The sequence below is a fragment of the Lissotriton vulgaris genome, chromosome 2_1, assembly GCF_964263255.1.
Source record: "Lissotriton vulgaris chromosome 2_1, aLisVul1.2, whole genome shotgun sequence".
NCBI classification, from domain to species: domain Eukaryota; kingdom Metazoa; phylum Chordata; class Amphibia; order Caudata; family Salamandridae; genus Lissotriton; species Lissotriton vulgaris.
Window position 1 is genome coordinate 2,131,860,146 of NC_141687.1, and position 14,077 is coordinate 2,131,874,222.

The following is a 14,077-nucleotide window of genomic DNA, read 5'->3' on the forward strand; positions in this document are numbered from 1 at the left end:
GGGTACATTGTGCAGCGGTGGCCGGTACGGATTGGAGTTATAGATTGAGGGGGGGAATGAGGGGAGAATGCGGGAGAAGGGTACACGGGGAAGCAGCTATAAAAAAGACATACCTTTCACTGGCTCCTCACCACCTTTCTCCTCCATAGTCCTTCCCTCACTCGGCCACAAGAAGCACACCCAGGCTCCCAGTCAGCCAATCACAACGCTCCTAAGCATTGTGATTGGTCTGAGCGGTGTGTTTTGGCACTTAGACACTGATGAGGGACCAAGGGATGTTCACAACATAGGCTGTAATGCAGCCTGCATTGAGAACATGCGAAGTGCGCAAGACTGTTTGGTGTGGCTCGAGAGGGCAATCCAAGCAGTCATTGCACACTTTAAGAGGTTTGTACCACTCCTCCCGTGCCCCAGCCCCTCACGCAAAGCTGTGGATTGAAGTAGGAGAAAATAAAATGATAATGAGGCAAGTTATTATAATTTTCTTTTCTTTCTGTTTCACTGCGAAAAAGCAATGGGGCGACGCACCTCCGCCTTAGCGGAGGAGCTGCCACTGACATTGTGTCCCTACCATCTCCCCTTAAGGAGGGATTGGGAGCAATCTCCACGGAGGTCTGTATTAAATTAATAGAATCTAAACTGCTTGCTACTGACAGTCCACCCTCTTTTTCCGGGATGTTTACGTATTCGGACTATCAGCCAAAACTCTAGGGCTGAGAGTGAATAAAGTAACACATCCATCTGTTTACAAATAGTGGCTTGGGGTCTCCAAAGGCAACGCTTTAAACAACCCCTCATGTTGCACCTTCCTGTGAAACGTGCTAATTGCTGAGGGCTTTGTGTAGCTATTGCTGGTCTTCTTTTTAGCAAGGGGGTAGGGGCTATCAGGGAGAGGATTCATCAAGACAGTGCATTAATCACACATGGACACCCCAGTATTCCGCTATTTTCAGAGGTAGATTTGAGAGATAATAGTCCTCTATCATCATTAGTCAAAGACGCAGGATGTAACCAGCTGAGAAAGACTCTTGGACTGTGGCTTCAAGCCCCACTTCAGCAGAGCTAATTTTGTTGTTAATACTCCCATTGCGTTAGCCAAGGTGGTTTAGTTTGCCTCCGACAACCTTTACCAGTTTGCAGTTATCCATTGTGTCTAGAAAATCATCTGAGAAACAAAGAGGGGTGGACTGGCCTAGCCCAGCCGCCTACAGGCCGTGACAGGTGCGGAGGGGCCCGCACTTGGCCCTGTTGTGGGTGTGAATGTTTGTGGTGAGAGTGCGTGATTGTCACACGGCCTGCTGCGTTTATTATGAGGCGGTATAACCAGAACAACATATATTAGTCTGGTTGGTGCTCAACTGACAACGCCCTCGACTCCCTGGCCCAGTCTTATTTCATAAGACACACAAAAAACATGGATCAAACATTTCACAACCATATGGTCTGTCATTCGCGACCCATGCTTGAGCCATAAGTGATTTTGTCCCACTTGTTTTGTTTCCTTTCTAGCCGATGCACTGATATTGAGTGGTGGTCCGTCCCGCAATAACTGCATTGTTTACGGTTCTAGGCTACTCTTCCTACCAGGTTTGTGGGCGGCCGCCAGGCCTGGCCCGGGCTGCAAGTGCTGTTCCACTTGGCCTGTACCTTTGCTGCCCACTCGCCTGCCCCTCCGTGCCCCAGCTGTGTGGCATCTCAAGGACACTGTCTGCGCAGGCCTTCTATTCTGGCTGTCTTTGTGTGCTGTTGCCTGCTTACCTGTGCCCCTGCTGTGAGGCATACAAAGGACACTTTTTGAACAGCTCATCTATCTAAGTTACTGTTTTCCGTGGGTACTTTTCTGCGCTGCCTCTGCCCTGTCCTTCCATCCTGCCTTTACGTCTGCGACTGCCATGTTCTGGTGTGGATGAGTGGTTATCACTGGCAAGGTCAGTTGTTTTCTTCCTTGTGTTTAATCAGTCCTCAGCCACCCATTTACCCAATTTCTTTGGCCACCTCCTGGTCACCCTTTGGGCGGCACCCACCTTGAATAATGTGCTCCGATCACAGTGCTGCATTTGTGCAAGTTTTTAGCCTCACAACCCTGGTCCTGCTCCTGCAAGCCCTGACTGGTCCCTCTCCTCTTCCCATGCCCACAATACAACACTTCCCAGGCCTGCTCTTCCCCACCATTTCATGGCCCCATTCTTTACACTCCCTTCTCTTCACACATTTGAAGGACACAAGCTTATGGTGTAAAAAGGCCGCAGTTTTATTTCATAAGACAAACAAAAACATGGATCAAACATTTCACAAGGATTTCGTCGGTCATTCGTGACCCATGTCTTGTGTCATAAGTAATACTGTCCCATTGGTTTTGTTTCCTTCCTAGCCGACATCACTTATCTTGCATGGTGGTCCGTCCACAGGTACCACTGTGTTTGTGGGTTCTAGGTTTCTCTTTCTTCTGAACTAGAGGGCGGCCGTCAGGCCTGGCTCAGGCTGCAAGTGCCCTTCCGCTTGGCCTGTACCTGTGCTGGCCACTCACCTGTTCACCTGTGCCCCTACCATGAGGCATTCCAAGGACACTGTTTGAGCAGCTCTTCTATCTAAGTTACTCTTTTCCATGGGTACCTTTCTGTTCTGCCTCCGCCACACTGCCAGCTGTTTCCCGATTGGTGGCAGCTCCCCCTTCCTGCCTGCTCCCTTATGCAAAACCTAGCTACTCCAGAACCCAGACAATGTTTAATATGTACATATCAATGCCCACACCGGTTAAGTGTACCCCATCCTCAGTGTGGTAACCTGGTGCCCCAAGGTTGATCAGCCCATGTCTCACAAACCCCCAGCCTTTTACCGTTCATACCTTTGCCCTTGTGATGTTAAGCTTCCATCTGGACCTGTCAATCGCCCCCGGCTCAATGGCCACCTTCCATACTCGCCTTGCTATCAATTCTGACCAAACCAGTTCCTCCAAGCATATAATCCTGGCCAGTGCTCCCATCCCTGATGTCATGGCTCCCAGCAGTTCCCTTCTCCCTTTGACAACCTCATCTGGGCCCCTTCCGTTCTCTGATTCCCTTTGAATCACAGGGAGCAGCTGCCCCCACCTTGTGCCTGGTTGCCCAAACACATGTCACCTCTGTGTCTCTCAGCCATATTCCTCGGAAGTCCTTCCATGGCACTGCCCATTGTTGCACCTGCATATTGTATGAATGCTCCACTATCCAAACCATGCGTCGTTCCCCCATTAGACCCGCTGAGAGTAGGGGAACTTTTTGAAATGCCTGTCAGCCGTATGTAACCTTTGTATGCGTCCAACACCCACCTCCCCAGCTTTTTGATCCTCTCAGCACTGAGCCCCAACTGGACAGCTTTAGTAGCATAAAGAACAATGCAATAAATAAGGGTCCTAGGGCAAATGTCTAGGCCTAGCATGGACACAGCCCCCAACAGTCAACATAGTAAACACAAAGGTGTCCACGGGTCTAACACAGATCAACTTTCATAAGACATGTACCAACAAAAACAGGAACAAAACGTGAAAAAGTGCTCCAGAGGTACCCCTAATGAGTAAGGATACACATCAGTCACCATCTGATACCGCCCTAGTCATCATTTGGGCTTCCTTACACCCCTCTTACTGTGAATCATAAAAGATGTAAACCTTGGTGTGGTTCCGTGAAAATGGGCCTCGTTACAAATGGTCATGGCTCCGTCACGATTTTGGTGACGTTGGACCGTATTTAAGGAATGCGGTTAATGTGGAGTGAATTCGTCACGTTAGCTAGCAAGTTCGCTGTGTATTTGGAGATTTCGTTTTCGAATATGGGTTCCATTTTGTTTTAGGCCTCCATTTTGTCTTGCCATCACGCAGGCCGACAAGTGTGGCCGCACGAACGAAGTAACCCGGCCTTCACGTATTGCTATACATTAACAGGGTCTTTCTTGACTTCGAGGTGAATTGCAAGCCCTCCCCTGAAACTGACTCTGCCGAGTCAATTTCCCTGGTTTGATCGTGGTCTGAGATCACCAATCATTGTTCAGGACATCTTTAATTTTTAGTCTCCTCACACATGCTTATCTTGCTCACTATCAGACATTGTTTCCTTTTCTATGTTCTTTACTACATGCATTGTGCCTTTCAATTATGGGTTTGTCCTGCTTGTGGACATTGGATTTGGGGACATTCCCAATGATTAACTTTGGGTTGGGACATTGCAAACTGAACTTTACATCATGTGATACTTTGTTTGAGAATGTATTTCATTGGTTGACTTTTGCCGCAGTGGGAGTGTATCTTCATAAAATGTGATTATTATTTTTATTTTTTTGTTAAATTTGTACTTTATTACACCTTTAAGTCGTGCACACAGCCGTCATCGCCTACAACCCGGAGGCCGGCGGCAGCAATAGGTCATACCCAAATCCCTGCGTAGAGGTAACACACACAGCCACGATACCAACAGCCCGGAGGCCTGGCGGCGCAACGGTAGGTGAAAAAGAAATGTGCAATAATATCAATCCATGGAAGCAGATGATGACTGACCTCAATATGTCAAAGTAAAGTCCAACCGGCGGCGCTGGCGGTGACACTTCCAAGCGCAGTTCAGTGTGCCGAGATAGCACGGCCAGTATAAACATATAGAAGCAACTGCATGAAAACCCAAGGATGAAGGCTGTCGACAGGGAAAAAAGGAAAAGGTGCAGAAAAGAACCAAACCCCCACTCTAACACAAGCCCACCCACCCCAGTAACTAGCCAGACTACCTAAAACCGTGTCCACTCGCCCACTCCCACCAATCACCACATCCACAACCCCACTAGAGAGCCATGACTGCCGACTCAAGGGCCCACGAGGGCGGAGCAAAGTTCAAGGGGGACAACGTCTACCGCCGCACAGGACAGCCTACGCAATCACTCACCTAGTACATAGCACAGTTAAAACCCAAGCACAATCTCCCACCCATCGACAACACAGGAACATTCAGCCACCATTCTCCTCAGAATCAACCACCGCCACCCCATTTTCCTGCAGTACATCCAACTCCTCCCCCTCAGGATCTGATTCACTGTCCCCTCGCGCGCTCTGGAACGCCTTAAACAACCCCCAGAAGTTCTTGGGGCGACTTGTCGGTGGAAGTAGTTCACTATACACCTCCGATTGCGTGCAACAGTAGAGTAAGTCCGCCTCCCATCGCTTCTTCGTAGGAACTGGCCCCCGCATCCAGCACAAGGCAACCAGACGCTTGGCCACCAGCAACGCCATGTCCGCAAGCCGCCGCAGTGCCACCGGCACCGGCTTGGAAAAACCAAGCAAAGCGAGCGCCGGGCAGGGCAAAATCTCCTCACCTAATATAGAGCTAAGATCCGCAAAGACCTCTGTCCAAAACTTATGGATATTAGGACAAGTCCAGGCCATATGGAGAAAGTCAGCCGTGGGAAAGTGGCAGCGCTCACACTCCGCTGACTCCCTCAGTCCATACCTGTGCAGCCTTTCAGGTGTGTAGTAGACACGCTGTAGGTACTTAAAGTGAATCAGACGGTGCCTACTGTTGAGTGAAATCTTTCTAGTGTTAGCGGAACAATAACGCCACATCTCGTCCGAGATAGGAGTTTGGAGGTCAGCTTGCCAGGCCAACCGGGCCTTGGATGGGGGGCGCTGCCGATGCCTATCACCCAGTGTCCTAAGGGCCGTGATCAGTTTACGAGAAGAGGGGGTCTTAATTACATACGTGAGCTCCGGCACTTCCTGCGGCTCCGCCAATTCCGGACCCAGTGCGACTAGCGCCGCTCTACGAACCCTATGATACTGGAAGCTATGCAACAGCGTTGCCCCAGGACAGGACTGGAGGGCCTGCTGCGACGTCTTCAGAGTGCCATTTAAGAAGAGATCTCCCACCGTGACAATGCCCAATTCACGTAACGCTTTCAGGACGCCTTTCTCCGCCAGTGGGGCCAACCAGACTGCCCACTCCACACGTAGCAGGGGAGAGTACAGCAACACACTCTCTCGGGAGCTTACCAGTGCATGCCAAGCATGGTTCGTGGCGGCGATAGAGTCCAAGTTGCCGACCCTACGATCGGCTGGATAGCATACTGTGGCCGGGAGAGGGATAGGGTCCGCAAAGAGGCGTTCCATCTTCACATGAGGGATGCCAGGATCCCCATGAATCCATGTGTGAAGATGCGTTCCCTGAGCGATCCTATAATACCGTTCTAGGTCCGGAGCCCCAAGCCCCCCTTGCTCATACGGAAGTATGAGTGTTTGCCATTGCACCCTCGGCTGTTTGCCCCCCCACGCAAGGCGAATAAGTGTCTGAGTAAGTTGCCGGAAGAAAGCTTTGGAGAGGACCACAGGTATGTTCGTAAATAGAAAGAGAAATCTGGGGAGCACTACCATTTTCATGAGCGCTATCCTGCCCATAAGAGAAAGCGGGAGCCTGCACCACACTTCAACATCGTCCACCAGTTTGGAATAGGCAACCCCATAGTTCTCTCGTATCAGGACCTCCGGGTCAGTGTGAACGCGAATCCCCAGATAACGTATGGAGTCCGTGGTCCACTGCAATGGGTACTCCGAGTCGAATGGGAGTGTCACCGGAGTCAAGGGTAATGCCACCGATTTGTCCCAATTGACCCGAAGGCCCGACAAGGCCCCGAATCTCACCACTTCCCGCAGCACCGCCGAGAGGTTTGTCTCCGGGTCACGGACATATAGCAGAGTATCATCCGCGTATGTCGAGATACCAATCTGGTACGTCGGAAAGTTTATCCCCTCGAACCTATGATATTCTCGTATAGCGCAAGCGAGGGGTTCCGCCACCATGGCGTACAACAGTGGAGAGAGGGGACAGCCCTGACGGGTGCCCCTTCCAATCTCGAACGGAGCAGTGATCAAGTTCCCTATTTTCAGCCGCGCAGTAGGCTTGTAATACAGAGCTCCCAACATTTGCAGAAACGGTTCACTGAGTCCATACTTACGAAGGACTCTGAGCATGAACGACCACTCAACGGAGTCGAAGGCCTTTTCCATGTCTAGGAAGATGGCTACAGCCTTATTTTCTTGCCTGACATGCTGTATCCTGCCCAACACCGTGCGGATATTATAAGTGAGATTGCGTGACGGGACGAACCCAGCCTGTTCTGGGGCTACCAGTTCCGGGACCAGAAGCGCCAAACGTGTCGCCAGTACCTTCGCATACAGTTTCGCGTCCACGTTTATCAACGACAGTGGCCGGTAAGAGCCACATTGATTAGGGGGTTTACCTGGCTTCGGGATGGTAATAAGCAGCGCCTCCCTCATAGATTTCGACATGCTGCCCTGTTGACAAATATCATCAAACAGGAGCATCAGGTACGGGACAAGCTTATCCTGAAAGGCCTTGTAAAAAGCCACCGTGAGGCCATCCGCCCCAGGAGCGCTACCAGACTTCATACCCTCCAGCGCTTCTGTGATCTCCTCTTTCTGAATTGGGGCCATAAGAAACTCTCTCTGCCAGTCGGCCAGGAAGGGCATTTGTATGTAACTTAAATATTCGTCGATTTCCTCCTCAAGGTGGCTAGACCTCGATGAGTACAGTGCCGTATAATAAGAGTGAAATTCCGCCAGGATATCCTGCTCCTCTGTCACCACGTCTCCAGCAGCCGTCATTAACTCCTCAATTACTAATGGGGGCCTGCTGTTGCGCATCAGTTTGGCTAGGAGAGCGCCTGGACGCTCCCGTTCTCCATACGCGCGCGCTGTGGCATATTTACCCATATGCTTAATTTCCCTGTCCGCCTCTTCTTGAAATTCCTCTAGCAGGGGCTTAAGTTTGTCTGCGACTGTAGGAGTACCCGAGTCTCCCGCTTGCCGCTCCAGATCAGTTAGTTGTGTTTCAAGCAGTTGCAGCCTGCGCCTGATAGCCTTGAGTACCCCTGAGTGTCTTGCCATCGTCATCCCTCTGATGTATACCTTAAATGCATCCCAAAGCACCTGAACACTATCCACCGACCCCACATTAGTCGAAAAGTAGGTCTCTATGTCCTCGGCCAGTTACCCTCTGAAGGCTTCATCAAGGAGGGAATACGGAGGGAACCTCCAGGTAAACGGGGGAATCCTCCTAGCAGGGGCAACCAGAAGCAAGAGTAGAGGTGAGTGATCAGACAGTGTGCGAGGTAACACCGCGCACCCCTTCACCGTATCAAGTAGGGAGCGGGAAACAAACCAGTAATCTATCCGCGTATGAAGGTTATAGTAGGCCGAGTAATGGGTGAACCCACCCCGCCCCGAGTGCCTATGGCGCCACACATCCAGCAGGTCAAGCTTCACACATTCCGTTAATAGGAGCAACGCCGATGCAGCCGGGGACCTGGGGGGGCCCGCTGACCTGTCTAATTCTGGGTTCAACACTAAATTGAAATCCCCCCCCCACAGCATCCTAGAGCCCACAAACTGCCTACAGCTGTCCGCTGGCGAGGCATAGAAATCAGGGGAGTCGTAGTTGGGGCCATACACATTCACCAGCAACAAATCATGACTTTTCCCAACACAACGAGCAATCACATACCGACCCTCCAGGTCCACTGCCACCTGCCGTAGTGACAATTGAGATTTGGGATTAGCCCAGGTGATCACCCCCCTAGCATGCGTGGTGAACCCCGCAGCAACACACGCGGTCCCAAGACCCCTCGTCTGTAACATAGGACTGGACAGAGGCAGATGTGTTTCCTGCAGCAAAGCAAGGTCAATCCGGTGGCGCTGCAAGTACGCCAGGACCTTCCTAAGCTTACGGAAGTCGTTAAGCCCTCTCACATTCCATGATAGCAATCGTAGAGAGCCTGGGCCGCTCTCCGGTCCTAGAGTCTCAACAGTCGACATAGCAAGTTAGCGATAACATCAGAGCAGAGCAGACGGTACATCAGACACATTGTAGTAGTTGGCTTAAACAGACCCCCATCCCAACAGTCCCCAACCCCCTCACAAAACATGAGCAACAATAGAAGAACAGGACAAACGGCCACCCACCCACAGCCGACCAACCCCAACCCGGTCAGACAGAGCATGTCACTACCCACCCCGAACCCACCCCGACACAACCCACTACAAACCCAAAGACCCTCTAGAGAGTCGAGAGCTGAAAGCACAGGGGCAGAGGTTCCTAGCCAGACAGCAATACGATCGAACAGAAACCAGGTACCACAGTAGCTCCCCGCCCCACCCCCCAGTGTCTTCGGCACCCCACCCCAGCCCAAGCAAGAAAAAAAGCAGAGTGACGGATAACAAGTCCCACTGTCTTCGAGCAGCACCCCCCCAATGTGAAAATCAAGCAGTAAACCTTAGTAAGAACACAATCCAGCAGCCTGACTCAGGTCTCAATAACCGTATTCCATAAAGCGAAGACGAGGTTCATCGGACCTGTAAGTGCAACACAACCGCCCATGATGACTTAGCCAAGCCGGGCACAGGGACGAAGGGCGGTTCACCCCTGGCCATCCAGAGAGGCGGCCTCCTCCTCGTCTGCACGTTGACCCCTCGGGCTGTTACGCTGATCCTTGGCCCATTCCTTAAGAGATTTTTTCAGGTCTGCTGGGTCCGTGAAAAGTGTGAGTGCCCCTGTTTGTTGATCCTGAGTCTCGCCGGGTACAACATGGCGTAATCTAGCCCCATGTCTCTCATCTGCTTCTTATAAGGGGCGAAGCGCTTCCGTTCCTCCTGTACTCTCGCCGTGAAGTCAGGGTAGAGGGAGATGATCATGCCCTCAAACTGTAGATCCCCTTTCTCCCTCGCCAGCCGTAGTGCCAAGTCGCGGTCCCTGTAATTCAAAAGCTTAGCAATGATCGGCCGCGGTGGAAGGCCAGGCTGCGGTTTCGGTCCCAAAGTACGATGGGCCCTCTCAACGATAAACATGGGGAAGAAGACGTCCTCCCCTAGCAGCGTGCGAAGTAACTTCTCCACAAACGGCTCCATCTTGCCAGTGTTGGTAGATTCCGCCACACCCGTGATGCGGACGTTGGAACGCCGTGAGCGAGCCTCCAAGTCCTCCGTCTTGTCCTGTATGACCTGGAGCAGGCGACCGAACTGCTTACGGTCCTTATCCCACTCCGTCTGGGCTTCCTCCGCCTCCGTCAGCCTTCGCTCCGCCATATCCAGCCTCTCAGCATGTTTGTCCACTCTCTCAGACATCCGGTCCATTCTGAAGGACAAAGCGTCAATTTTCGTGCCAATCGCGGACATACTTTCCTGCAAGCCCTTTTCCATAGTACAGAGCATTTCGCGAATGTCCGCGCAAAGCGAGCTATCAGCAGCCTGCGTCGAGGTCTCCGGAGGCGCCCCTCGGCCTCCGCTGTTCGAACGAAAGCTTCGGTTGGTTTCTGTCGCCTTTCCCCATAGTGTTGCTTATAGGACGTTGATGAGGCACCCCAAACAGTGCCGGCACGATGCAGGGGGGGCGCCGGGGAAGCAAACTCCGTAGAGCAGTTCGTTGCGTAGCAGAGAATGGAAGTCAAAATGGCGGCCTCAGGCAGCTGGGTACGGGTGGGTCCAGGAGGACGATCTCAGCCTCCAGGCACACACCACAGCGTAGATCCCACCGCTGACCGGTGAAAAGAACCAGCACACTCCAGCACACTCCCCGGCCCCTGTGCGCCGCCAGTCATTAAGCAGATCAATGTGGAAATGTCCTCCGCTAACCGGCATCCGTAGGATGCAGTTTCCCGCCGCAGGGCTCCCGGGCCTCTCCGGAGCGCCCCAGGCCACCGCAGCTAGTGCACAGTTCACACACCACTAGGAGCCGTGCTACAGCGTCCACTGACCAAAGTACCGGTGCAAGCCGCTCTGGAAGAACCGCAGGATAGGAGGCAGTCCGGCAGCCCGAGACCTCACAGGCACTCCATGCCGCACGTAGCGTTACGTAGGACGGGCAGCCCCAAGGATAGTCCGTGGATTGCGGCCTGGTCCGCCACGCCAAACTCCGCCGGCCAGCAGATCGGTGCCACCACCGATTTCGATCGGGGAAGGTGCCCCCACTAGCTCTGGGGATCGTTGAAGCGATATCTGCCCTTTCCAGGGCCAGCAAGGCGCCAAAAAGGATATCTTTGTCGAATATTAAAGGGGCTCAGGCGAGGAGCTCAGCGCTCACACGTCTTTCATGGACGCCAGCAAGCTCCGCCCCCCTAAAATGTGATTATTGTGTATAAAAAGGGATGTCTTGCTCTACGAATTTGAGCAGTCTCCTGAAATATCACCATGCTGTATTTCTAGGATCACTGTTACTAGCTGCAGCTAATAAACTTGGTCTCTGACGCCACCCAGAAGTATTCCGTGTCTCTGTAAGCCAAGCCAGGTGAATCCAAAGACTTCGGGCATGCCCCTGGCGCCGCTGGGTTCTAAGAAAGCCCAGTTCTTCATTGGTAAGCGTCCAACACCTACTGCCTCAGCTGTTTGATCCTCTCAGCACTGAGGCCCAACTGAGCAGCTTTAGTGGCAGCCCATATGCGGAATGAGTCTGACCCGAATTCCTTGGAAGGGAAACAAGCCCACTCTATAACCTTCCGCAGTATTGCTGTGAATTGGAACTGGCTGAGATATGTACCATCTACATGTAAAAATAGGGGGCCGTTGGCGTGCAACTCCAGCCTCACATAATCCTTCATGAGGCACACCAGGCAGCATGCCTTGTTCTCAATACAGTTGATTTGTGTATCGTTCTCTTTGCAGTTTTGGTCTGTCTCTGTCCGCCTCAAGTGAACTATCATGTGCCCATCTCCCATGCATAGGTCCCCAGCTTGTATGCATGCCCACCATTGGGTCCCTCTGGCTGGAGGTACCAGCCGACTAATCCTGTAAGCTCCAAAGAATGCCAGGGCAAAAGCTGCCCTGAATAGCTTTCTCTCTGGTTGTGGTGTGCATAACCCCTCTAATGCCTGCAGGACCGCCTTCAAGGTTTCAAAGTCAATTGGCCTCCTCCAGTCCTTCTTTCTGGGCTGCAACCTCCCCCAGTACTTCATTGCTGACCTAATTTAAAAAGGCCCTGACGGGTCTCAACTGGTAGCTGATCTGGCTTGGTATGATACTGCGTTCAGGTGCATCTGATCCCAGGCTCTGGACTTCCACCCTGGAAAGCTCCTGCCAGAAACCCTTCCACCTCTGTTTGTGTGACCCCACCTGCAGCCCCTGACCCAGTGGCATTCTGGAAAGTTTTCCAGCACTTAATGTATCTGCCCAAAGTTTTGGGGCCAACACGTTGTCCACCAGTGCTCTTAGCTCAAATCCATGAGTTTTTACATTCACCCAGGCATCGGTGTCATGTTCCATTCTGCTTCTGGCGACAGCTCCTTGAATCTGTCCCATTGGGAAATAAAAGATTGCATCCACTATTGAGTTGTCCATCCTCTTGGCTCTAACCTTTATTTTTGCCCCTAGCTGGAAGTCCACCAGCGTACACAGCAGCCGCACCACTACTGGGAATTTTGCAGTTCCTGTGTTTATTGCCTGGACCACTGCATGATTGTCTGACCACAGCGTGATTTGTCTGTTTGCTAGCCTCTTCTGCCAGAGTGCTAAAGCCACTAAAATAAGGAAACACTCCAGTAACATAATGTTCTTTGTTAGCCCTGCGCTATGCCAGGTATCCGGCTGGCGGGCTGCTGTCCATGCCATGCCTGCCGGTGGCGTATGTGAACAGTTCCAAATGTTTGGATGTTACCCATGGTGCTCTCCACATGGGTATTCTAGTGTACCCAGATAGAAAGGTGTACCATTGTTCTAGGTCCTCTTTTACCCCTTGTGTGAGGCGAACCCTGTGGTGTTTCTTTGACATTCCCTTTGTCAACCAAGGCAGTCTCCTACCAAAGGGCCACCCAGCTGGAATCACCCTGTTAGCAAAATGTAGTTTCCCAAGCAGCTGCTGAATCGCTCTCAGGGTTGCTTTCTTCTTCTTTTGTAGCTGCCTCATCAACTGTTGCAGCTCGACTACCTTCTCCCTGGGCAACCTATATACCCACTCCACGGTGTCTATCTCAATCCTCAGAAAGGATAGACTTGATTTGGGGCCCCTGTCTTTTCTGGTGCCAGTGGAACCCCCAGTTCTTCCGCTCAGTTCTTGTATTGTTGTAATAAGCCTTCACACTCGCCTGTCCCTGAATGGCATATAAACAGGAAGTTGTCCAAGTAGTGTAAGCATCCCCTCGCCGGCTGATGTCTCCCCAATTACCATTCCAGAAAACTGCAGAATGCCCCAAAGTAGGCATAAGAGATTGTGCAACACATTGATAGGCCTTTGTCATAGTAGAAGACCCCTTCAAACTGGAGGCCCAGTAGGTGGAAGCTGTCCGGGTACACCGGCAAGAGGTGGAATGCCACTTCTAGGTCTGTCTTAGCAAGCAGTGCCCCCTTTTCCCATCTGTCTGATCTGCTCTACTGCTTCATCCAGCGAGGCATAGGATACTGAGCAACTGTTGAGTTTTAGGCCATCATTCACCTATTCCCCTGCTGGGTATGATAGGTGGTGTATGTGGTGATACTTTCCCACTGCCTTTTTTGTCACCAGCTCCGGTGGGGATACCATCATGTCTTCCAATGGAGGGTCGTTGAAAAGTCCCGCTACCTTCCCCGCTAGACCTCCTTTTGCACTTTCTGTCTGGCCATCTACGGGTTGTCCCTCGCCAATTTCAAATCCTGGCTATGTATTGGGAGCCCTGTGCCCTTGTATGGTATGCTGAGACCTGCTGTGAAACCCCCGGCAGTAGTTGTCTGTCCTTTAGTTTTGGGGATTCGCTTAGTAATCACACCAGTTTTCTGATTCTGATAGGGTGGATAATGTTCCCAATGGTGCCTGTTACCCCCCCCCCATCCGGGCCCCTGCTCCCGCCCTTCTCTATTTCTTGTTTTTGTTATCTGTGCTTTCCCCCACCCCTTTGGCCTGTTAACAGCAGAGGGCCGGTTAGGTGGCGCTGCATGTCCCACAATAGTGCTGAAAACTACAGGACTGTCCCCATTTGCACTTGTCCTTGTCAGATGTCCCATTTGTACCTTTGTACCTTGTGCCCTGTGTGTTGATCTCGAATTTACCTCTATTACATGAGGGAGGAAAATTGTTGTCACATGCACCAACCA